Source organism: Loxodonta africana, chromosome 2 (genome assembly GCF_030014295.1).
Source record: "Loxodonta africana isolate mLoxAfr1 chromosome 2, mLoxAfr1.hap2, whole genome shotgun sequence".
In the NCBI taxonomy this organism is placed as follows: domain Eukaryota; kingdom Metazoa; phylum Chordata; class Mammalia; order Proboscidea; family Elephantidae; genus Loxodonta; species Loxodonta africana.
Genome location: NC_087343.1, coordinates 204,031,704 through 204,056,952, shown reverse-complemented (window position 1 = coordinate 204,056,952; position 25,249 = coordinate 204,031,704). Strand labels below are relative to the sequence as shown.

General features: G+C 39.1%; 1 pseudogene; it reads right to left on the bottom strand.

Moving 5' to 3' along the window:
• Nucleotides 1-23,481: 23,481 nt before the first annotated feature.
• On the bottom strand, nt 23,482-24,593 carry LOC100659876 (olfactory receptor 2T3-like; annotated as a pseudogene).
• Nucleotides 24,594-25,249: the final 656 nt, after the last annotated feature.

Sequence of the window (25,249 nt, the reverse complement as noted above, 5' to 3'; positions counted from 1 at the left end):
TTTTCCCCATTTAATTGACTTTGGGCCTTTGTCAAATATCAGCTGCTCATAAGTGGATGGATTTATGTCTGGATTCTCAATTCTTATCCATTGGTCTATGTATCTGTTGTTGTTCCATTACCACGCTGTTTTGACTACTGTGGTGGTATAAAAACATAGGTTCTAAAATCAGGTAGAGTAAGGCCTCTCGCTTTGTTCTTCTTTTTCAGTAATGTTTTACTTATCCAGGGCTTCTTTCCCTTCCCCATGAAGTTGGTGATTTGTTTCTCCACCTCATTAAAAAATGTCATTGGAATTTGGAATGAAATTGCATTTTATCTATAGATGGCTTTTGGTAGAACAGATATTTTTACAATGTTAACTCTTCCTAGCCATGAGCAAGGTATATTTTCTACTTATGCAGTCTGCTTTGGTTTATTGCAGAAGTGTTTTGAAGTTTTCTTTGAATAGGCCTTTTATATCTCTGGTAAGATTTATTCCTAGGTATTTTATCTTCTTGGGGGTTACCATAAATGGTATTGATTTGGTGATTTCCTCTTCAATGTTTTTTGTTGGTGTAGAGGAATCCAACAGATTTTTGTATGTTTATCTTGTATCCTGATAGTCTGCTGAACTCTTCTATCAGTTTCAATAGTTTTTATGAGGACTGTTTAGGGTTTTCTGTATATAAGATCCCGTCATCTGCAAATAGAGATACTTTTACTTCTTCCTTGACAATCTGGATGCCCTTCATTTCTTTATTTAGCCTAATTGCTCTGGCTAGGACCTCCAGCACAATGGTGAATAAGAGTGGTGATGAAGAGCATCTTTGTCTGGTTCCTGAACTCAATGGGGAATGCTTTCAGGCTCTCTCCATTTAGGATGATGTTGCCTGTTGGCTTTGTATGAATGCCCTTAATTATGTTGAGGAATTTTCCTTCTATTCCTATTTTGCTGAGAGTTTTTATCATGAATGGGTGTAGAATTTTGTCAAATGCCTTTTCTTCATCAATGGATAAGATCATGTGGTTCTTGTCTTTTGTTTTATTTATATGATGGATTACATTAATAGTTTTTCTAATGCTGAACCATCCCTGCACATCTGGTATGAATCCCACTTGGTCATGGTGAATTATCTTTTTGATATGTTGTTGAATTCTATTGGCTACAATTTTGTTGAGGATTTTTGAATCTAAGTTCATGAGGGATATAGGTCTGTAATTTTCTCTTTTTGTGGTGTCTTTATGTGGTTTTGGTATCAGGGATATGCTGGCCTCATGGAATGAGTTTGGTAGTATTCCATCCTTTCCTATGCTCTGAAATACCTTTAGTAGTAGTGCTGTTAACTCTTCTCTGAAAGTTTGGTAGAACTCTGCAGTGAAGCCATCCAGACCAGGGCTTTTTTTGTTGGGAGTTTTTTGATTACCTTTTCAATCTCTTCTTTTGTTATGGGTCTATTTAGTTGTTCTACCTCTGCTTGTGTTAGTTTAGTTAGGTAGCGTGCTTCTAGGAATTCAACCACTTATTCTAGGTTTTCAAATTTGTTAGAGTAGAATTTTTCATAGTAATCTGATATGATTCTTTTAATTTCAGTTGGGTCTGTTGTAATATCACCCATCTCATTTCTTATTCTGGTTATTTGCTTCCTTTCCTGTTTTTCTTTTGTCAGTTTGAACAATGATCTATCAATTTTGTTAATTTTTTCAAAGAACCAGCTTTTGGTCTTGTTAATTCTTTCAATTGTTTTTCTGTTTTCTGTTTCATTTAGTCGTGCTGTAATTTTTATTATTTCCTTTCTTCTCATGCCTGAGGGTTTCTTTTGTTGCTCTCTTTCTATGTGTTCAAGTTATAGGGATAATTCTTTGATTTTGGCCCTTTCTTCTTTTTGGATGTGTGCATTTATTGATATAAATTGACCTCTGAGCACTGCTTTCGCCATGTCCCAAAAGTTCTGATAGGAAATGTTCTCACTCTCATTGGATTCTATGAATTTCTTTATTCCATCATTAATGTTTTGTCTCTATTGGTGCATTTAGTCCATTTACATTCAGTGTAATTATCGATAGGAATGAGTTTCGTGTCGTTTCCATGTTTTGAATGTTTTTTATCTTGATTTATTTTTGTGATTTCTTTGTCTGGGTTGATATCTGATTGCTCTGTCCAATGTCCCTGTCTTGGGTTGGTACCTGATATTATTGATTTTCTAATCAATGAACTCCCTTCAGTATTTCTTGTAGTTTTGGTTTGGTTTTTATGAATTCCCTAAACTTCTGTTTATTCAGAAATGTCCTAATTTCACCTTTGTATTTGAGAGACAGTTTTGCTGGGTGTATGATTCTTGGTTGGCATTTTTTTTCCTTTAATTCCCTATATGAGTCATCCCATTGCCTTCTTACCTGAATGGTTTCTGCTGAATAGTCCGAGCTTATTCTTATTAGCTGCCCTTTGTAGGTTACTTTTCTTTTATCCCTAGCTGCTCTTAAAATTCTCTATCTTTGGTTTTGGCAAGTCTGATTATAATATGTCTTGGTGAGTTTCTTTTAATATCTACCTTATGTGGATTTCGATGAGCATCTTGGCTATATATCTTCTCATCTTTCACAATATCAGGGAAGTTTTCTGCCAACAAATCTTCAACAATTCTCTCTGTATTTTCTGTTATCTCTCCCTGTTCTGGTACTCCGATCACTCGTAGGTTATTTCTCTTGGTAGAGTTCCACATGATTCTTAAGTTTTCTTCACTTTTTAAGAATTCTTTTATCTGATTGTTCTTTAAATATATTACTACTGAGTGCTTTATCTTCAAGTTCAGAAATTCTGCCTTCCACTTGCTCTTCTGACTTTCTACTGAGTACTCTAGTTCTGTAATTTTATTGTTAATCTGAATTTCTGATTGCTCTCTCTCTATGGATTCTTGCAATTTATTTAATTTTTCCTTATATTTTTGAATAACCTTTTTAATTTCTTCAACTCCTTTTTCTGTGTGTTCCTTGGCTTATTCTGTGTATTACCTGATCTCCTTCCTAATGTCATTTCTCATCTCTTGAAGAGTTCAGTATATTAATCTTTTGAATTCTGCCTCCAGTAATTCCAGAATACACCTTCATCAAGAAGATCCCTTGAGTCTTTGTTTTGAGAGCTTGTTGTGGTGATCATCGTCTGTTTCTTTATGTGACTTGATATTGACTGTTGTCTCCAAGCCATCTATAAGTTATTGAATTAGCTTATTTTATATTTGCTTACTGTATCCTTGCTTCTTGCTTTGTTTTGTTTTGATTTGCCCAGATGGGTTGCTTGAGTGAGCTAGCTTGATTACTTTTGCCTTTGAATCTCTGACGTCCTGTCACCATACAGCTAGAGCTGTTATCAGGTATATCAGTCTAGGATTCCATTCACTTTTCTTGTATGAATTCAGCTCAGATGTCCAGGTAGCTGCTCATCAAGTGTGTGGTACAGGCTCTGTCCTACAGTCTTAGAGGGACAGGGGTGTTGGTGTAGGTACCAGTGTCTGGTTGCAGCAGGAGTTCATGCTTTGAACAAGGCAGGGGGCTGAGAACCATCCCCCAAGTGTCTGTGAGGAAAGCATGTCCCTGTTCCCTAGAGCATACAGGTGGGTGAGTTCTGCAGACAGATCTTAGGTTTTGGTTGTAAGGACTGGGAGGTATCAGTTATCCTTGGACTCCTGTCATGGGTGGCTGGGTGATGTGAGTGGAGCCACCATTCTTTATGCCCTTGATGTGGGTAGGTGAGGACCCTGTTTAATAGGCAAATTGGTGTTAAATATCAAACACCCACCTCTCCACTACACAGCTTAAACAATTGCAGTCTGCCAACAAGGGCCTATTCTCCTGAAATAGGCACACGCAGGTCCATGTAGGGATGAAAGGTGTTCAAAGTCCATGGACTGTTTATGCCTGGACAGGAGTTCCCTTCTGTCCTTAGCTCCCCCAGTTAGTGGAGCTGGTAAATTATCTTTTCCCCCTATTGTGAATTTATTTTTTCTCCAAGCCTGGGAGAATTGCTCCAGGTTTTCAACAGGGCCTATCTCAGGCCCAGGGAAATCAACAGCCACTGAAGCCGGCTTGGGGGTGGGAGATGCGGTAAAGTGTATGCAAGTACTTAGCTTTTGCTGAGAGCACAGTTATCCTCTGGTTCCGGAGGTGTGAGTAGGTTCTGCGGCTGGCTGCTTCTCCCTGAGGAAACTGCAGCCGAATGCTACCACCAACCTGCTGCAACCACTACCAGGAATGGTGCCTGAGGGATCCCGGCTATTCAGGTCCAGTAATTCCTCTCTGCTTCCATCCTCTTGCTGCTCAGTCCATTTTCTAACTTTACCTTTGATGTTCAGGGCTCCTGGCTTGCCATAAATATAATCATTTTGCTTGTTTTGGGGGGGGTCTTTGTTGTAAGAGGGATCACTGGAATCATCTGGGTATTCTGCCATCTTGGCCCCCACTAAAATTTAAATCCAATATAGTGTCAGGACTAAAAGATGAAATTTTTAAAATTAAAAATTACAGCAACAATTATAATAAGAATTCTCTTTGCTTGTTATTTGCTTAAAGATATTGACAATATATTTATTGGTTTTACTTATTTCTTTAATGAAATTATTGTTTCACAGAAAAAATAAATTAGGCTGTTTCTTTGATACTCTATTCACACTTTCAATTGAAATCACATTTACATTTCTAAACAAAAATAAAAACCCAAAGTGAAAGAAAAGATTACAGAGAAACATAGGGTGGGAAAGGAAGGGTGGAAGTAAGATTTTAGCAATAATGTTGTTGATAGGTGCCATCAAGTCATTTCCAACTCATAATGACCCTGTGTGCAACGGAATGAAACACTGCCCAGTCCTCCTCCATCCTTACAATCATTGTTATGCTTGAGCTCATTGTTGCAGCCACTGTGTCAATCCACTTCATTGAGGGTCTTCCTCTTTTTGCTGACTCTGTACTTTGCCAGGCATGATGGCCTTCTCTAGGGACTGATCCCTCCTGAGAACATGTTCAAAGTATGTAAGATTCAGTCTCGCCATCCTTGCTTCTAAGGAGCGTTCTGCTTGTACTTCTTCCAAGACAGATTTGGTCGTTCTTTTGGCAATCCATGATATATTCAATATCCTTCACCAACACTGCAATTCAAAGGCATCAATTCTTCTTTGATCTTCCTTATTCATTGTCCAACTTTCACATGGATATGAAGTGATTGGACATACCATGGCTTGGGTCAGGCGCACCTTAGTCTTCAAGGTGACATCTTTGCTCTTCAACGCTTTAAAGAGGTCTTTTGCAGCAGGTTTGCCCAATGCAATGCATTTTTTTATTTCTTGACTGCTGCTTCCATGGATGTTGATTATGGATCCAAGTAAAATGAAATTCTTGACAACTTCAATCTTTTCTCCAGTTATCATGATATTCTCATTGGTCCAGTTGTGAAGATTTTTATTTTCTTTATGTTGAGGTTTAATCCATACTGAAGGATGTGGTCTTTGATCTTCATTAGTAAGTGCTTCAAGTCCTTTTCAATTTCAGCACGGAAGGTTGTGTCATCTGCATAAGGCAGGTTATTAATGAGTCTTCCTCCAATCTTGATGCTCTGTTCTTCTTCATATAGTCCAGCTTCTTGGATTATTTGCTCAGCATACAGACTGAATAGGTATGGTGAAAGAAAACAACCCTGACGCACACCTTTCCTGACTTTAAACCAATCAGTATCCCCTGTTCTGTCCGAACAACTAACTGTCTCTTGATTTATGTAAAGGTTCCTCATGAGCACAATTAAGTGTTCTGGAATTCCCATTCTTTGCAATGTTATCTATAATTTGTTATGATCCACACAGTTGAACGCGTTTGCATAGTCAATAAAACACAAGGCAAACAATAGTAGTAGTAAAAAATAGTCACTCTTGAATAGTGTATGCTCTTAACCTGGAAAGGGGAACAAAAGTTTAATCTGTTAGCTTCTACAAATCAAGGTCTTAAAGACAGTTTAACAAAATCTTTCTATGCAGACAGGATTTAAGGACCTCTTCAGATGAAAAAGCATCATTCTTATTTTATGTAGACAGGACAGTCATGTTCTGCTTTACCTAAAAGTTGCATCATCAACAAATCTTCTGGGAACACAGTCCTTACCATTCAATGTCAGCCCCAGTGTAATTTCAGAGTGGTAGTGTTCTCCAGAGCACATGTGAGTAGGAATCAATTAAAATACAAGAATAGACACAAAGTTTGAACAGATAGAAACATAAATACTTGTAAATGTGTGTAAATTATTATCAATTTAATGAGCTAATAAAATTAGCAAACAATCTTTACCATTCAGAGGGGAAAAAAAGGAGCATCTGTGTGGATCTGAGAAACAATATCCTATATTCCAAGGTGCCCAGAAGACTTGTCTCTGCCCTGACCTGGAAAAATCACATGACCTTCTCAACCTCAGTTGCTCGTTTGGTGGAAGACATTTACATTTTTCAGGTTCAATTCTGAGAGAAATCATCCTTTCGAAAATTCTAAAAATATAAGATATGTCTTTGTGAGAAAAGAAAACTTGGATAATCATTATTTACTATAGGCCATTATACCTAAGATTTTAATGGTGTCGGCCCCTGGGCCCCATCTAACTGCATTCAAAAACAGAACTGCCACTTACTGCCTGAAAAAATTTAAGCTTTTTTTTTTCCTCAAATGTACCTAAATCTCCACTTTTATTTGTCAATTAGGGCTGTTATGAAAAGTAATTGCATTAAAAATCTATAATTGATGAGTAACTTTCATATATTAAGTAACCAGTAAGTGTGCAGTGGTTTCATAATGTCTGTATCTTCATAGCCATAAAAATTTAAGAGGTGTGTATTATTCTTTCTACTTTTTATGAGATCTGAGATGTGAGACATAACAAGGCCAATAAAGTAGCCCAAGAGCAAAAAGGAAAAAAGGGACAGAGCGGGCTATGAATTAATACCTTTCTGACTCCAACGTTCACTTAACTACAGCCTCTCCCTGCTTTATTCTCGGATTTTACTTAATATTTGCAGGAACAATACATTTTTTTTCCCAAACTATTGCCAGAATTTTATGTAGTATTTGATAAACTATGAACATTCAAATACCAGTGGCATATCAGTGGCATAGCTCCCAGCATCACAGCAACAGGCAAGCCAACACAGTATGAAAAACTGACAGTATAACAAACTGACAGGAGTGGTATTTCAAGTACCAGTAGGGCTACCCATGGTGGACAAGATTCAACAGAGCTTCCAGACTAAGACAAACTAGGAAGAAGGACTTGACTATCTACTTCTAAAAAACTGGCCAGTGAAAATCTTATGAATAGCAGTGGATGCTTGTCTGATACAGTGCTGGAATTTAAGCCTTTCAGGTTGGAAGGCACTCAAAATACAACTGGAGAAGACTTGCCTCCTCAAAGCAGAGTCAACCTTAATGACATGGATAGAGTCAAACTTTCAGGATTTTCATTTGCTGATGTGGTGCAACTCAAAATAAGAAGAAACAGCTGCAAAATAAGAATGCGGAATTTATGAAATATGAACACAAGAACATTGAAAGTCATCAGCAATGAAATGGAATGTATAAAGGTCGATATCCTAGGCATTAGTGAGCTGAAATGGACTGGTATTGATCATTTTGAATTGGATAATCACGTAGTTTATTCTGCCAGGAATGACAAATTGAAGAGGAATGGCATAGCATTCCTTGTCAGAAAAAACATTTCAAAATCTGTCCTGAAGTACAACCCTGTCAGTGATAGGATCATATCCATACGCCTAGAAGGAAAACCAGTGTCATGGATTGAATTGTGTCCCTGAAAAATATGTATATCAATTTGGCTAGGCCATGATTCCCAGTATTTCATGATTGTCCACCATTTTGTCAAATGGTGTGATTTTCCTAAGTGTTGTAAATCCTATCTCTATGATGGTGGCTTAGTGGTTAAGTGCTACGGCTGCTAACCAAAGAGTCTGCAGTTCGAATCCGCCAGGCGCTCCTTGGAAACTCTGTGGGGCAGTTCTACTCTGTCCTATAGGGTCACCATGAGTCGGAATTGACTCAATGGCACTGGGTTTGTTTTTTTTTTGTTATGATGTTAATGAGGCAGGACTCAATCTACAAGATTAAACCATGTCTTGAGCCAATGTCTTTTTTTCTTTTTATTGTGCTTTAAGTTGAAGTTTACAAATCAAGTCAGTATCTCATACAAAGACTTACATACACCTTGCTATGTACACCTAGTTGCTCTCCCCCTAATGAGTCAGCACACTACTCCTTTCTACCCTGTATTCCCCGTGTCCATTCAGCCAGCTCCTGTCCCCCTCTGCTTTCTCATCTCCCCTCCAGACAGGAGCTGCCCACATAGTCTCATGTGTCTACTTGAGCCAAGAAACTCACTCCTCACCAGTATCATTTTCTGTCTTATAGTCCAGTTCGATCCATATCTGAAGAGCTGGATTTGGGAATGGTTCAAGCCTTGGGCTAACAGAAGGTCTAGGGATGAGGACCAACAGGGTCCTCCTAATCTCAGTCAGACAATTAAGCCTGGTCTTTTTACGAGAATTTGAGGTCTGCTGCTACTTCAGGGATTCTCTGTTGCGTTCCCTGTCAGGGCAGTCATTGGTTATAGCCGGGCACCGTATAGTTCTTCTGGTCTCACGCTGAAGTAGTCTCTGGTTTATGTGGGCCTTTCTGTCTCTTGGGCTCATAATTACCTTGTGTCTTTGGTGTTCTTCATTCTCCTTTGCTCCAAGTGGGTTGAGACCAACTGACTCATCTTAGATGGCTGCTTGCTAGCATTTAAGACCCCAAAAGCCCCTGACCAAAGTGGGATGCAGAATATTTTCTTAATACATTTTGTTATGCCAATTGACTTAGATGTCGCCTGAAACTATGGTCACCACATGCCCACCCCTGCTACCGTGGCCTTTGAAGTGTTCAGCTGTATTCAGGAAACTTCTTGGCTTTTGATTTAGTCCAGTTGTGCTGACCTCTCCTGTATTGTGTGCTGTCTTTCCCTTCACATAAAGGAAGTGTCTACTATCTAATTAGTGAATACCCCTCTCCCTCCCTGCCTCCCCACACTTGTAACCACTGTGTTTAAACTTTTTCTTCAGTTCTTATAATAATGGTCTCATACAATACTTGTCCTTTTGCAACTGACTAATTTCACTCAGCGTGATGTCTTCCAGATTCCTCCATATTATGAAATGTTTCACAGATTCATTATTGTTCTTTATCAATGCACAATATTCCACTGTATGAATATACCCTAATTTATTTGGCCATTCATCCATTGATGAGCACCTTGGTCGCTTCCACCTTTTTGCTATTGTAAACAGTGCTGCAATGAACATGGGTGTGCATATATCTATTCGTGTAAAGGCTCTTATTTCTCTGGGATATATTCCAAGGAGTGGGATTGCTGGATTGTATGGTAATTCTATTTCTAGCCTTTTAAGAAAGTGCCAAATTGATTTCCAAAGTGGTTGTACCATTTTACATTCCCACCAGCAGTGTATAAGTGTTCCTATCTCCCCTCAACCTCTCCAACATTTATTATTTTGTGTTTTTTGGATTAATGCTATCCTAGTTGGAATGAGATGGTATCACATTGCAGTTTTGATTTGCATTTCTGTAATGGCTAAGTATCATGGGCACTTCCTCATGTTAGCTGCCTGAATGCCTTCTTTGATGAAGTGCCTGTTCATATCCTTTTCCCATTTTTAATTGGGCGTTTTGTCTTTTTGTTGTTGAGTTTTTGCAGTATCATGTAGATTTTAGAGATCACACGCTGATTGGAATTGTTGTAGCCAAAAACTTTTTCCCAGTCCATACATAATCTTTTTACTCTTTTGGTGAAGTCTTTGGATGAGCATAGGTGTTTGATTTTTAGGCATTCCCTGTTTTCTAGTTTTTCTTCTGGTATTTGTACATTGTTAGCAATGTTTTATAAACTGTTTATGCCACATATTAGGGCTCCTAGTGCTGTCCCTATTTTTTCTTCCATGATCTTTATCATTTTAGATTTTATGCTTAGGTCTTTGTTCCATTTTGAGTTAGTTTTTGTGCATGGTGTGAGGTATGGGTTTTATTTCATTTTTTTGCAGATGGGTATCCAGTTATGCCAGCACCACTTGTTAAACAGACTGTCTTTTCCCCATTTAACAGACTTTGGGCCTTTATCAAATATCAGCTGCTCATACGTGGATGGATTTATGCCTGAATTCTCTTCCATTGGTCTATGTATCTATTGTTGTACAATTACCAGGCTGTTATGACTACTATGATGGCATAATAGGTTTTAAAATCAGGTAGTCTGCAGCCTCCAACTTTGTTCTTCTTTTTCAATAATGCTTTTCTTATCTGGGGCCTCTTTCCCTTCCATATGAAGTTGGTGATTTGTTTCTCCATCTCGTTAAAAAAGTCGTTGGAATTTGGATCAGAATTGCGTTGTATCTATAGATAGATCTGGATAGAATAAATGTTTTTACAATGTTGAGTCTTCCTATCCATGAGCAAGGTATGTTTTTCCATTTATGTAGGTCTTTTTTGGTTTCTTGCAGTAGTGTTTTGTAGTTTTCTTTGCATAGGTCTTTTTCGTCTCTGGTTAAATGTATTCCTAAGTATTTTATCTTCTTGGGGGCTACTGTAAGTGATTTCCTCTTCAAAGTTCTCTTTGTTGGTGTAGAGAAATACAACTGATATTTGTATGTTTATCTTGTATCTTGATAATCTGCTGAGCTCTTCTGTTAGTTTCAGTAGTTTTCTTGAGGATTCTTTAGGGTATTCTGTGTATAAGATCAAGCCATCTGTAAATAGACACGCTTTTACTTCTTCCTTACCAATTTGGATGCCCTTTATTTCTTTATCCAGCCTAATTGCTCTGGCTAGGACCTCCAGCACAATGTTGAATAAGAGTAGTGATAAAGGGCATCCTTGTCTGATTTCTGTTTTTAAGGGGAATGCTTTCAGACTCTCTATTTAGGATGATTTTGGCTGTTAACTTTGTATCCATGACCATTATTATGTTGGGAAATTTTCCTTCTATTCCTATTTTGCTGAGAGTTTTTATCATGAATGGGTGTTGCATTTTGTCAAATGCCTTTTCTGCATTAATTGATAAGATTCATGTGGTTCCTGCCTTTTGCTTTATTTATATGCCATCTAATTTACACTGATTGTTTTTTCTAATGTTGAACCACCCCTGCATACCTGGTATGAATCCAACTTGGCCATAGTGAATTATTTTGTTGATATGATGTTGAATTTTATTGGTCAGAATTTTGTTGAGGGTTTTGCAACTAATTTCGTGAGGGTCATATACAGGGAAACTCCCTTCACATTGGATCAGGGTTGTGATCTGAGAAAGGGTATTACATCTCACCAATCCTGCCTCATTAACCACATTCAGAAATTAGAATTTACAACAAATATAAAAATTACATCAGGTGACATAATGGTGGACAATCACACAATACCAGGACTCATGGCCTAACCAAAGTGGTGCACATTTTTGGGAGGCACCATTCAATACATAACAGTCACCCTTTGGAGTATAGACAGGCCGTTTCTTAAAAAGCTAAAAATGCACTTACCATAAGATTCAGCATTTGCACTACCGTACTTTTAGCCCAGAGAATTGGAAACATGTCTAAACAAAAGCTTGTACACAAAAATCATAGTAATTATGCAATAACTCCGAACTCAAAACAAATGCCTTTCAACAGGTGAATTGTTAAACAAACTTGGTATATCCCTACCATGAAATATTACTCAGCAATTGAAAGTAATTCTGGTACATGCAAAAAAATTGGCTGGATCCCAGGGTAATTGTGTTAAGTGAAAAAAAGACAGCCTTAAAAGATTACATACTGTATGGTTCAATTTATATTAACATTCTTGAAATAAAAGAAATGGAGAAATGGAGAACAGCTTTGTAATTACCAAAATTTAGGGAAGAGGAGGGAGGGTGTGACTATGAAGGGTTAATTCGAATGAGTTGCTTTGTGGTGATGGAACAGTTCTTATCTTGATTGTGGTGATGGTTACGTGAACTATCTATGTGATAAAATACCACAGAATTATACAAAAAGAAAAAAAAAGGAAGCAAAAGACAGTAGAATCCAGGTGGGATTTCTAGTCTACTGTATTCTTTAAGGAAAAAAAATGCATGCTTTCTGTGTTTGTTTGCCAACTACACCCTCCCCCACCACGAAGAATTTTTGTAAGCACCACTATGCCAATTTTTTTTTTTTTACAAGTTGCTGTAAAAATATTAGCATAACGCGCTTACAAAAACATCTCAAAGGAGAAGGGCTCAGGTGGCAGACAAATGTGGAAGGTGTTCATTGTTTGCATAAAAATACAGTGTTTAATTTTATTGTGCCTACACAATTTACTGGTTTTGATAATGTACTGTCTTTAAGATGTGAGAAGCTAGATGATGCCTATATGGGACCTCCGGTAAGTCTATACTTTCAAAACAAAACATTTTAAAAAAGATAGTGAGGAAGAGGGAAAGGAAAACCTCTTTCTTTCTTAAGATGCCAACTAAAAAATACAGAAGGATTGATGGGAGTAAAAAGTCATCATTTTAAAATTATAATTGTAATAACATATTCTGGTAAATATCGCCAATGTGTGTTAGAACCATCGGGTGAAATGTTACTGAAGAACAGGATATTTACACAGTCTTAATGTTTTGCTCCACAGGTTACTTATCAATTACAAGAGGGAAAGTCCCCTTTACAGTGAAGAAAACTGGAAGACACAAACCTTAACCAAATAATCAAGCCTGGTATCATCAGTAGAAACCCTGGTGGTGTAGTGGTTAAGAGCTACGGCTGCTAACAGTTTGAATCCACCAAGCACTCCTTGGAAACCCAATGGGGCAGTTCTACTCTGTCCTACAGGGTCACTATGAGTCAGAGTCGACTTGACAGCAGTGGGTATGATTTTTTTTTTTTGGTTTTAGTGTCATCAGTAATGTGACAAACTGACATGTGCCTTCTGATATGATGCTCTGAAGAGGATACAATACCAGCTATGTGGCATCATGAACAAAAATATGTCACCTTAATTTAATGATGAAGAAACTATTAGGCAAATCTAAACTGACCTCACATTTCAATAATATCTATTATTATTCCTAAATTCCATAAAAGTGGGATAATATAATATTTGACTACAGAGACCAAAGTTTATTAGTGGTTACCAGGGGCAGGGGCAGGTAGGGGTAAAGGGGAAGGAGGAATCACTGCTTAGGGAACACCGAGTTTCTGTTGAGGGAGATGGAAAACTTTGGGAATGAATAAAGGTGGTGGTTAAACAACATGATGAACATAATTAATGCCACTGAAATGTACATGCAAAGATTATTGAAATGGGAAATGTTTTGTTACATATGCATTTACCACAATAAAAATACTGTCCCATAGATGAATTTCCTAGCTCAAAGGCTAAGGACCATAGACTTGGGTGTCATCTACATCAATTGTTCACAACATTGTTCATAAAGTTCTGCACCCTACTTTGATAAGTAGCATCCGGGGTCTTAAAAGCTTGGTCATCTAAGAAACATCTATTGGTCTCTTACCTTCCAGAACAAAGGACAGTGGAGAAAACCAAAGACTCAAGGGAGCAATTAGTTTAAAGGGCTAATGGACCACATGAACCACAGTTTATACGACCCCAAGACCAGAACTAGATGGTGCCTGGCTACCACTACGAACCACTCTAACTGAGATCACAACAGAAATTTCCAGAAAGAGCAGAAAAAAAAAAAAAAACCTTGTAGGACAAAAAATCAAAATCACAAAAAAAGCCCAGACTTACTGGTCTGACAGAGAGTTGAGGAACCTCCAAGAATATGGCCCTAAGACACTCTTCTGAACTAGAACTGAAGCCATTCCCAGATACCACCTTTCAGCCAACCACCAGCCCATAAAATAAACAATAACATCCAAGAGAAACTGCTCCTTTGAACAATAAATTATGAAGATCAGAAGGGCAACATCTGTCCAAAAGCAAAGACGAGAAGGCAGGAAGCGGTAGAAAATTAGGACAAAAGGAAACAAGAAAACTAGGACAGAAATGGGGAGAGTGCTCACACATTGTGGGGGAATGAAATCAACGTTGTGGAATACTTCATGAACAATCAAATTGGAAATGAATTTGCTCTGTGTACAATAGAAGTTAAAAAAAAATACTAACCCATAAAAATAAAAAAAAGTGTCTTGAAACATTTAATAAAATTGATGGAAAGAGAGTCTTCTACATTAAGAAGACTGAAGAGGTAAACACGAATCTTAATTTGATCCTGGATTTTTTTTAAGGCTATAAGGTACATTTGATTATGAGTTTTTATTAGACAATAGTATTCACACTAGATTTCTTGGCTTTGTAGGAAAATGAGCTTGTTCTTTGGACATATGCATTGAAATACGTATGAAAAGGGAGGTGGTGAGAAGAAGGAGGAAGGGGTGGACAAGTGAGAGAGAGAGAGGGAGAATAGATTTAGAAAAAAAAAAACCTACAAGCACTGTCTTACTTATCTAGCGCTGCTATAACAGAAATACCACAAGTGGGTGGCTTTAACAAACAGAAATTTATTTTCTTATAGTTTAGGAGGCTAGAAGTCTGAGTTTAGGGTACCAGCTCTAGGAGAAAGCTTTCTCTTTCTGTTGGCTCTGGAGAAAGGGTTATTGTCTCTTCTGAGCTTCTGCTCCTGGGTGATCTTCATGCGGCTTGGCATGTGTCTTTCCCATCTCTTCTTGCCTCCCTTGTTTAATCTTTTTTATATCTCAAAAGAAACACTCTACGCTAATCCTGCCTCATTAACATAACAAAGACAACTCCTTCCCAAAGGGGATTATAAGCACAGGCATCAACAAAACAAACCTAGTTGCAGTTGAGGCCCCAAAAATTCATGTCCTTGCCACACGTAAAACACATTCACCCCATCAAATCACCCTAAAAGTCTTAAATCAACTCCAAGTCCAAAATCTCATTTTCTGAATCATCTAAATCAGCTGAAACTTGTCCTCCATGGGTGACCCTGCTGGTACCTGAATACCAGTGGCATGAGATTTTAAGTATATTTCATCCTGGGGTAAATTAGAGGATCAGCAAAACAGAGGAAGACCCTAAACGAAATGGATTGACACAGTGGCTGCAACAATGGGTTTAAGCATAACAATGGTTGTGAGGATGGTGCGGACTGGGCAGTGTTTCGTTGTGTTGTACATAGGGTCACTATGAGTCAGAACCTACTCGACAGCATCTAACTACAACAAAAACTATCCTGGGTAAAATTCCTCTTCATCTGTGAACCTGTGAAATATAAACTACAAGTAATCCGTTTCCAAAGTATGAAGGTGGAACAGACACAAGGTAGACATTTGCATTATATATGGTAGAAATTGGAGCAAGAGAAGGATAATGGGCACCAAGTAAGTTCAAAACTCAGCAAGACACATTATATTAGCTCACAAGACTTGAAAATATCCTCTGTTCCCTGAAACCATCTGGGCAATGGCCCTACCCTCCAGGCTCTAGGTGTTGGCCATGCCCTGTGGATTCTGGGTACAGGTCCATTGACCCAGGGCTTCAGTTCCACCTTCAAGGCCCTCTGGGATGGCAACTCTGCTCCCTCAGTTTTAGGTGGCCCCATTCTGCTGGTCCATCAGAGTATCGTATACAATTCACTGGCACTAGTTACATCAATCATGTTATGCAACCATCACCAATATCCATTGTCAAATTTTCCAACACTGTATTTTTCCCTTCCCCCTCCCTCCCTTGCATTAACCACTAACTTTAGTCTCTATATATTTGCATGTCCTATGTATTTCATATAATTGAGATGACACAAAATTTGTCCTTCTGTGATTGACTTACTTCACTCAACATAATGTTTGCAAATAAAATGAAAAATATTAAAGGAGTCAAAAATCAGTTCATCAAGAACTGACCAGGGCCATTTTGTAAATGTTTAGAGAAAGTGGCTACTAAGATAAAAATCACTGTGAATCATTTGTAGATACCATTTTTCAGAATTTTACCTTATTTCCATGGGATAACATGATGTAGAAATAAATATAATTTATATTCTGCCAACCAAAACTTACCACTTTTAAATTAACACTCTATTAGTCAACTCAAACAGATGCATTTAAAGAAGCCATATGTTATTTAACCTGCAGTTAAAAATTATATTAGGGGGATTGAAAACCCGTATGCACAAACTATCTTTGGAGAAAATGAAAATTTATATTTTGAAGTATAGGATTCTGCTGCTATTTACAAGGTTTTCATTGGCTAATGCTTTTCAGAAGTAGACTGTCAGGTCCTTCTTCTTAGTCTATCTTAGTCTGGAAGCTCAGCTGAAACCTGTCCTCCATGGGTGACCCTGCTGGTATCTGAATACCAGTGGCATATCTTTCAGAATCACAGCAACACACAAGCCCCCACAGTACGACAAACTGGCTGACACGTGGGGGCTTTGTATGCTGAGCAAATAAGCCGAGAAGCTGGACTATATGAAGAAGAACAGGGCATCAGAATTGGAGGAAGACTACAACCTTTGTTATGCAGATGATACAATCCTGCTTGCTGAAAGTGAAAAGGACTTGAAGCACTTACTAATGAAGATCAAAGACCACACCCTTCAGTATGGATTACACCCCAACATCAAGAAAACAAAAATCCTCACAACTGGGCCAGCGAGTAACACCATGATAAATCGAGAAAAGATTAAAGTTGTCAAGGATTTTATTTTACTTGAATCTACAATCAACAGCCATGGAAGCAGCAGTCAAGGGATCAAATGGCACATTGCACTGGGTAAATCTGCTGCAAAGGACCTCTCTAAAGTGTCGAAGAGCAAAGATGTCACCTTGAAGACTAAGATGTGCCTGACTAAGCTATGGTCTTTTCAATTGTCTCATATGCATGTGAAAACTGAACAATGAATAAGGAAGACCAAAGAAGAGCTGACACCTTTGAATTGTGGTGTTGGCAAAGAATTTTGAATATACGATGGACTGCCAAAAGAAGGAACAAATCTGTCTTGGAAGAAGTACAACCAGAATGCTCCTTAGAAGCATGGATGGCAAGACTGCATCTTACATACTTTGGACATGTTGTCAGGAGGGATCAATCCCTGGAGAGGGGCATCATGCTTGGCAAAGTACAGGGTCAGTGGAAAAGAGGAAGACCCTCTAAAATGTAGACTGACACAGTGGCTGCAACAATGAGCTCAAGCATAACAATGATTGTAAGGCTGGCTCAGGATCAGGCAGTGTTTCATTCTGTTGTGCTTAGGGTCGATACGAGTCAGAACTGACTCAATGGCACCTAACAACAACAACAACAACAGTATAGGATTGCTAGGAGTTGGAACTGACTTGTTGGCATCTGGCTTTTAGGAGTCCCTGAGAGGCTCAGTTAAGCTCTCAGCTGCTATCCAAAAAGTTGGCTGTGCAAACCTACATAGAGGTATCTCACAAGAGAGGTTTGGTAATCTACTTCTGAAAAATCAGACATTGAAACCCCTATGCAGCACAATTTACTCTGACACACACACTATGTTGCTATAAATCAGAATCCACTCAATGGCAACTGTTTTATTTTTCTGTATATTTGTTTGTTAAAGATAAAAAGAACCAGTTACATAAAACTAGTTTAAAAAATTCAAACTAGCAGCTGACTCTTCCTCTGATATTTTAGAAGCTGAAAGACAGTGAGGGGAACTTTTCATCTGTGGAGAGGAAAGGATTGTTAATACAAGAAACCAATATGCCACAACATATCTAAAGAAATATAATTGCAGATGTAAAAGAAATAATAAGTATTTCAAATAAAGAAATAACAAACAGTAGGAAGCTTTGCTGTGTATGTATACTACATAGATCACTCACACGTGCATGGTATTTTGAAACAGCAGATTTCTTTATGTTGCAAGTACAAAAAGACTTTGCTCTTTTATTCCAGTGCCTGTTTCAAAATCTGATACTTTTTTCATCAGTCACAGGTGTTTAAATGTTCTCCAGGCACTTTCAGTCCTGAAACAGTCTGATTCATTACTAAAATGCTCCACCCTGTAGAATATTCACAGCTATGAACTCTCTGTAAAGGTACAGCTTCTTGGCCTCTCAGCTCTGGCTGTGCCAGGCTGATAAGCAGCCTGCAGAGAAGGAAAAGTAGCTTCTGACTCTGACCTGTCCTGTGCTCTTTCACCACCCTGCACCCCCACACCTGCTCACTGCAGGCTTCAGTGTATGATCCCCCAAAGTTGGAGGTGGCAGAGAGCGGAGTTGTAGGGCAATGAGGTTCTTCTCTCAGTGGCGTGGACTACATCTGGTGTGAGTTCCTTCTAGCCATGGCATGTGTTTTAAGCTGAGTTTTCTCTCAGGAAATACTCTTGGGGGATACTTAGACATCCATCATCCCCGAGGTCTCTTCCTCACAACTCCCTTAGCTTCACCCTGTGTCCCGTCTTGCTGGCTGCTACTACTTTCCCCATATACCCTTGTTTCTGGAAGAAGAACTGTAGCTCCACCCTCTGACTGTTTGTGTGACCCCATGGCACACTGCTCTCTATCCCACTAAATCAGTTTCTTCCAGGGCACAAGGCTGGACCACCAGAAACTACATTTATCAAAATCCTTTGCAGTTAGGTGTGGCCATGTGACTAACTTTAGGCTAATAGGTGTGAGCTGTAGCCAGTCTCCCAAATCTGCATCCTCACCAACCTAAAGATTTGGGGTGCTGTCCCTCCATTTTGTGGACTGGGACCTGGATGTTCCAGTGACCAGCTTTGGCCACCCAGATGAGACAAATGTCCTCTCTCAAAGAAAAGCAACAAGCTGGAAAGAACCTCTGAGTTCATGGGGTGGGACTACCACACAAGCTTAGGCTGGCCTACTGGTAGCAGAAAAACAGACTTCTGTCTAGGAGTCACTGGATTTAGGAACTTATTTGTTACAGTGTCTGGACACCATCCCCTGGGGGAAAAAAAAAAAAAAACCCTTCAGGTTGTTCTCCTGAACAAAGTTCTGTGCAAGCAACTCTATGTCTCCAAGGTGCCCATTTCTGGTCCAGGAAACATCAATGACAATCCTTTATTGCAATAAACCCTTTGAACAATGCTATTTCCTCTCCAAATCCTCTCTTTTCATTTTCTCTAGAATCCAGTCCAAACCAACTTTCATCCCCATCACTTCCTGAGGCCACTGCCACCAAAAGTCACAATGACATCAGCATCGCCAGATATGACAAATTATCAATCTTCATCTGTCTCCACTGGTTACCAGTGGCAGATGTCACAGATTCCTCCCTTGTACTTAGAACACTGCCTCACTTAATTTCTGGGAGACCACTGTCTGTGTTCTCCTTCTTTAACAGAAGCAGTTATTTTCAGTCCATTTTCCTGGGAAATCTTCATCCTTTCAACTTCTTAACTTTGTAGTGCTCAGTGCTCTCTGCTCAAGTGTCTCATCTTCAAATGCTTTCATTCAATGGGAGACTTCGTCTAGAATCATGATAGTGAATGTCACGTATATGCTGAAAACCACCAAACACCTCTCTCCCCTTCATTTCCCCTGTGCTCTGGACTTGGATATAAGCTGCCTCGTCAGTAAATATCTCCTCCTGTCTAACAGATACCTCAAACTTCCATACTCTAAACTGAACATTTGATTTCCTCTTCTTATGTGGTTTCTCCTCTTCTTATGTGGTTTCTCCTCTTCTCCCCATCTCAGAAAAACCTATTTTCCTCACATCTCAGGCAAATAAACCTTGAAGTCCTATCGTACTTCTTTCTTTCTCACATAATGCACATCTAATCCATCAGCATGTCCTGCTTCCCTTATAGTCAAACTATGTCCTAAAACCAATCAGTTTGCCACCCCAGTAACCTCCTATCCCAAATCCCTGTTCTTAGGTTTTTGCCACTTTGTTCTTCCACAGAAATATACAAGTCCCTTGCTCAAAACCCTCCAATTGCTTTTCATGTTACTGAGAGTCCAAATGTAAGCTAGTTAAGGCTATCTTCTGTGACAAACAACTCCGAAATCTTAGTAGCTCTCCATAAAAAGTTTATTTCACACTAGTCAAAGTCCACTATGGATGTTCCTAGTTGTATAGTTCTTCCAAGAAAATACTGAATGTCCAAGAGTATACAAAGAAGTGGGCTACAGGAATGTACTTTATGACAGCCCTCCACACCCTGACTCCCTCTCTCAGTGTATAGAAACAATTCATAAAGTATATAGAGATGGGCAGTCATGACGAATGGGTTTGTTGGTTCTGCAGAGACAAGGAAGAGAGGGGCCCAGAAAATAATAATATTACCCCTGCTTGGGTATGGACAGAAGAGGGGCTCCCACAAATGCTTAATCATCTCCTACGCCCAATTCCAAGGGACCCTCAAGATTATGTGGTGTGTCAGGGTGTGAGATAAACAAGGCATCAGCTTCAATGGATGGTAAAGTTTGCTGATGAAATGAAGGCTTCCCAGACAGAGGCACAAAGGACCCCCACCCTAAAATGGCTGGTGGGATATACAATAATCAGTTTCTTGGTAGAACAAGGACATCAACAAATATTTAGGTTCATGTCCCATCAAGACCACAGACATAGACAAAAGCAAGGACCCCTAGGACAGAGGCAGTAGGAAGTTTCTAGGCAAGACACTTCAGTGAGGGCTGCACAGTAAGACTAGAATTATTTGGATTTTCAAAACACTTTAATCATATGACTAATATTTATGTAAATCAAAATATATTTGGGTAAACAGTCTGTGGGAAAAGGATAACATAAGTTTTGTTCAAAATGGTTTTGCAGTTCAATATAATATTTAGAGTAGAGTTGTCTAACTCGAAGACTGAACAAGTCCAGAAATACTGCTCAGTCTTTCAACAGGTCCCTGATGAGCTCCTACTGTGTCGGGTTCTACACTGCTTTCTCAGTGCACAATGGTTAAACAGCATACATACTATAGACAGAGTCATGAGCAAGACCACCAAACATCCAGTCATACCTTAAAGGAAGATGGGAGGAATTAACAGTTATCCAGACCCTTCAAGGGGCTGGGCCTTGGGCTGGGTATCTCCTGTGTATTAAACTCAGTATTCAAAGCCTCTCAGTGACATTTATACTATTTATGTAAATGTTGTTGTTGTGTGCCACGAAGTCGATTATGGTGAATAGCAACTCTATATGACAGAGTAGATTTGTCCTGTAGGGTTTTCTAGGCTATAGTCTTTACAGAAGTAGGTTACCAGGTCTTTTCTTCCAAGGAGCCACTGGTGGGTCTGAACCTCTAACTTTTTGGTTAGCAGCCCAGTACTTAACCATTGCACCACCAAGGATTCTTCTACATGTATACAGTACTAATTTAATGATAAAGAAACCAAGATGGCAGTGAGATAAAATAATCTGATTATGTGAATTGCTTTGTAATAGATCTAGGACTTAGCCTCAGGCCTCTCTGACTCTGCAATCACACTATACTTCATGACTTGGAGGCAAACATGTTGGGAAGAGACACTAGGAGTGTAGAATGGTACAAAGCAACAAAGGGAACTAACACATTGGAGAGGGTAGTATGAGCTGTCTGTGCATATTGCCCCATTTGATTAAGATGTTTTGCTTTCTCATTCTTAAAATGTTGTAAGGTGAACCCCGTGGGCTTATGGAAACTCACAGATGCTTCCCGATCTTTAGATTTTAAGTAGAAAGTGCAGGTCTCAAACTCAAGACTAACTGGTTTTAAATTCTATCCCCTCTGACTTATTCCATCAATTGCAACAGTCACCCAGCCTAGTGGTAACTTCAAACTCAAGATTTTAGTTTTTCTTTGCACAGTCTCCTTCAGGGTGACAGATAGATAAATAAAACACACATTTCTGAAAAAATACAATAATATGTAAGACTTATTAATAATATCAATAATGTAATAAGGATAACTAACATGATTAGGAACCCTGGTGGCACAGTGGTTAAACCACTTAGTTGCTAACCGAAAGGTCAGCAGTTCAAACCCACCAGTCCTCTGTCCGAGAAGATGTGGCCATCTGCTTCCCTAAAGACTTACAGCCTTGGAAATCCTATGCGGTAGTAGGAGTTGAAATTGACTCAACGGCAATGGGTTTTTTTTGTTTTTTGTCTTAACATGGTTTAATTAGTTTTTCATCTATAGTTTTTCTTTGGGCGGCTTTACTCCTTCTACTTCTTTAATTTAACTGATCTCTAAAATTAAAAATATCTCTAGACAAGCTTCTCTTACTTTTCTGGTGTTTTTTTTTTTTTTTTAATCTGACTTGGTGGGATTATTTCCAAATTCAAACACATTCCTTTCAATCACTGTAGAAAGAATCATCAGTTGAGAAGCAGAAGTATTTAGCTCAGGTTTAATAAAAGGAAAGTGCCTATCAGTCAATTGAAAATGTAGTAGATATGGAAACTCCAGAGTTCCACTTCTTGATAGTAAATAAGGCAAGGTCAGGGTTCTGTGCCAAGTATACTAACTTAATAGGTTTGGAACCCAAAACACCTTGCTGCACATTAATATGAGAAAATACATTTCTTTCCCAATTTCTTGATTCCCATAAACACTAGACTTAAATTATTTTGTTTATGAATATAATAATGATTTGATTCTACTGGTAGATTTGCAGCAGTAAATCTGGATATGTACATGAGGTTTGTAAGAAGAGGTAAGAACAGTGACAGATCTAAAACCGTTGTGTTATTTGTTCCAGTTTCAGAAGGAAAAGGCTGAGATTAAGATTTCCTAAATCTCCACCCTCTCCAAGACTTTTATATTTTAGTTAAAGCCTAAAGAATCTAAATATTCAACCACAATAATTTAAAGCTTTATGACTTGTGAACCCAAATCAACCTATTAACTCTCTTGAAATTTAATGTGGATTGATATTTGATCTGGATAGTTTTAATGGCCAAATACTATTGAAAACATTGGTATTTATGAATCTCACTTTCAACACTTGAGCTAAAAACAAGCAAACAAAACATGTTCAGATGCACTTACTGAAGTTACAACTGAAGACACATGAATGCAGTGGGTGGCACAAGTGAACTGTGATTTGAAGACTACTGTAAAGCAAAGAGACAGTCAACTCCCCTCCAGGTTTCTGCTACTATATGAAATCTTCACAGTGATCCACTTTCAGGGTTAAAATATTTGACTCCCCAAATCTCATATTAAAATGGTCAATGAAGTTGGGATGGGGGATAAGATACAGGACACCCTATATGGTCTTATGTCAACTATTGCACCAGAGACAACAGAACTCTGAGAATCTTAAATATAAGAGATAAATCAGGATGAGTAAGCAGCATGGAGGAGAAATACCACATACATGACAGGGAGAGAAGATCTGGGAGGACTTTGTGTTGGGGTCCAGGAAGTAGAGAAAAGAATGAGATGAGAGATAGGGAGGGGAGGAAGAAGGAAGAAAAACAGGAAGATGGTCTTTCTTAGGTTTTCACATTTCCCACTTTTCTCAGTCTCATCCCTGATAACATCATGCTTCTCAGAGCCTCTATGACTTCTTTGTTCCGGAGGCTGTAAGCAAGGGGGTTCAGCACAGGGGTGATGATGGTGTAAAAAGCAGATACCATCATATCCTGCTCACCTGTGTGGTAGGGTGTGGGGAGCATGTAGGTGTAGATGGAGGCACCAAAAAAGAGCAGTACTACCACCATGTGAGAGGAGCAGGTGGCGAGGGCCTTCCTGCAGCCCTCAACTGAATTCATCCTGTGGATAAGGTGCAGGATGAACCCATATGAGGTGGAGATGATGGAGACAGGGACGAGGAGCATAAGGACACAGCATGAATACATGAGAGTCTTGTATAGGAAAATGTCAGAGCAGGAGAGCTTCAGCAGAGCTGGGGCTTCACAGAAGAAGTTCATGATTTTCCTAGAGTGACAAAAGGGGAAACTCATGGTAATAGGGTAAGCAACAAACCGTCAACTGTTCCCAGGAACCAGCATCCAGACACAAGGAGCCGGCAGACTCTCTGGTTCATGAGCAGTAGGTAATGGAGAGGTCTGCAAATGGCAGCATATCGGTCATAGGCCATGGCAGCCAGGAGGAAAAACTCAGCTCCAGCGAGGGTCAGATAGAAGAACACCTGGACCCCACAACCTAAGGGGGAAATTGTATTATCTCCCATGACCTGGTCCATGAGCATCTTGGGGATGATCAAACATATGTACATGAGGTCCATGAGAGAGAGTTGGCTAATGAAGAAATACATGGGGGTGTGAAGGCAGGACTCCCTGTGGATTAGGAGGATGAGAAGGGCGTTTCCAGTTAGGGCCATCAAGAACAAGATGAAGGACAGACTGTAGAGGAGGACTGCATGCTTTGATGAACCAAAGAGCCCCACCAGGATGAAATCAGTGCTTGAAGTTTGATTTACTGAGCGCATGGTCCAGCTTCCAGTTTTCACCTGGGGAAGAAAATAAGGGTCATTGTTTTCAAATGTTCCCTGTATATGTTACTGTCCTAACCTTTGTCCAGTAGGGCATGTGCTTTTAGCTATTTTTACAAAGTGAGATTGAACCGATATGGGATCATGACGTCAAATACCAGTGAAGCCGCACCAAAAATTGGTTAGAAGTAGGGTCAGGTATCAAATACACCTGGGAGGGTGCATCCCTTGTGAGCTGTATAAAGGCAAGGCATTTAAACTCTTTAAGTCTTATTTACTTCCCCCGAAACTGAGAATTTTATAGGACTCACCTCATGGGAAGTTATAAAGACTAAATGAAACAATGCACATTAAGTCTGTAACACAATGTGAGTGTTAAACAATTCACTAAAGCTCCCATTCCACTTTTAGTACAGTGGCACTCAGTAATAGTAGTAGTAGCTGATGCTAATCTCTTATTAATATCATTAATAGTACTAATATCATAATTGAAATTCTCTGAAAAATTGGAGGTCCTTTGAAATCTCCTCAAATATCATCTACCCATCATATCTCTCTATTAACACCCTTACCCTCACTAACACATCTTGATTGTACTCGACTCTTCCTCACATGATTGAGCTCAATAAACAGCAGCACTATGCATCAGGAGCAGAGGGGGAGCCCCGGTGCTGGGGAAGAGCAGCTCAGGGCTGCAGGGGGCAGGCAAGGAGAGCAACAGTGTGCTGGCTGGTCCCTTTCATGATGGAAATGGGGATTAATTCGGCAAATGAAAATATAATCTTC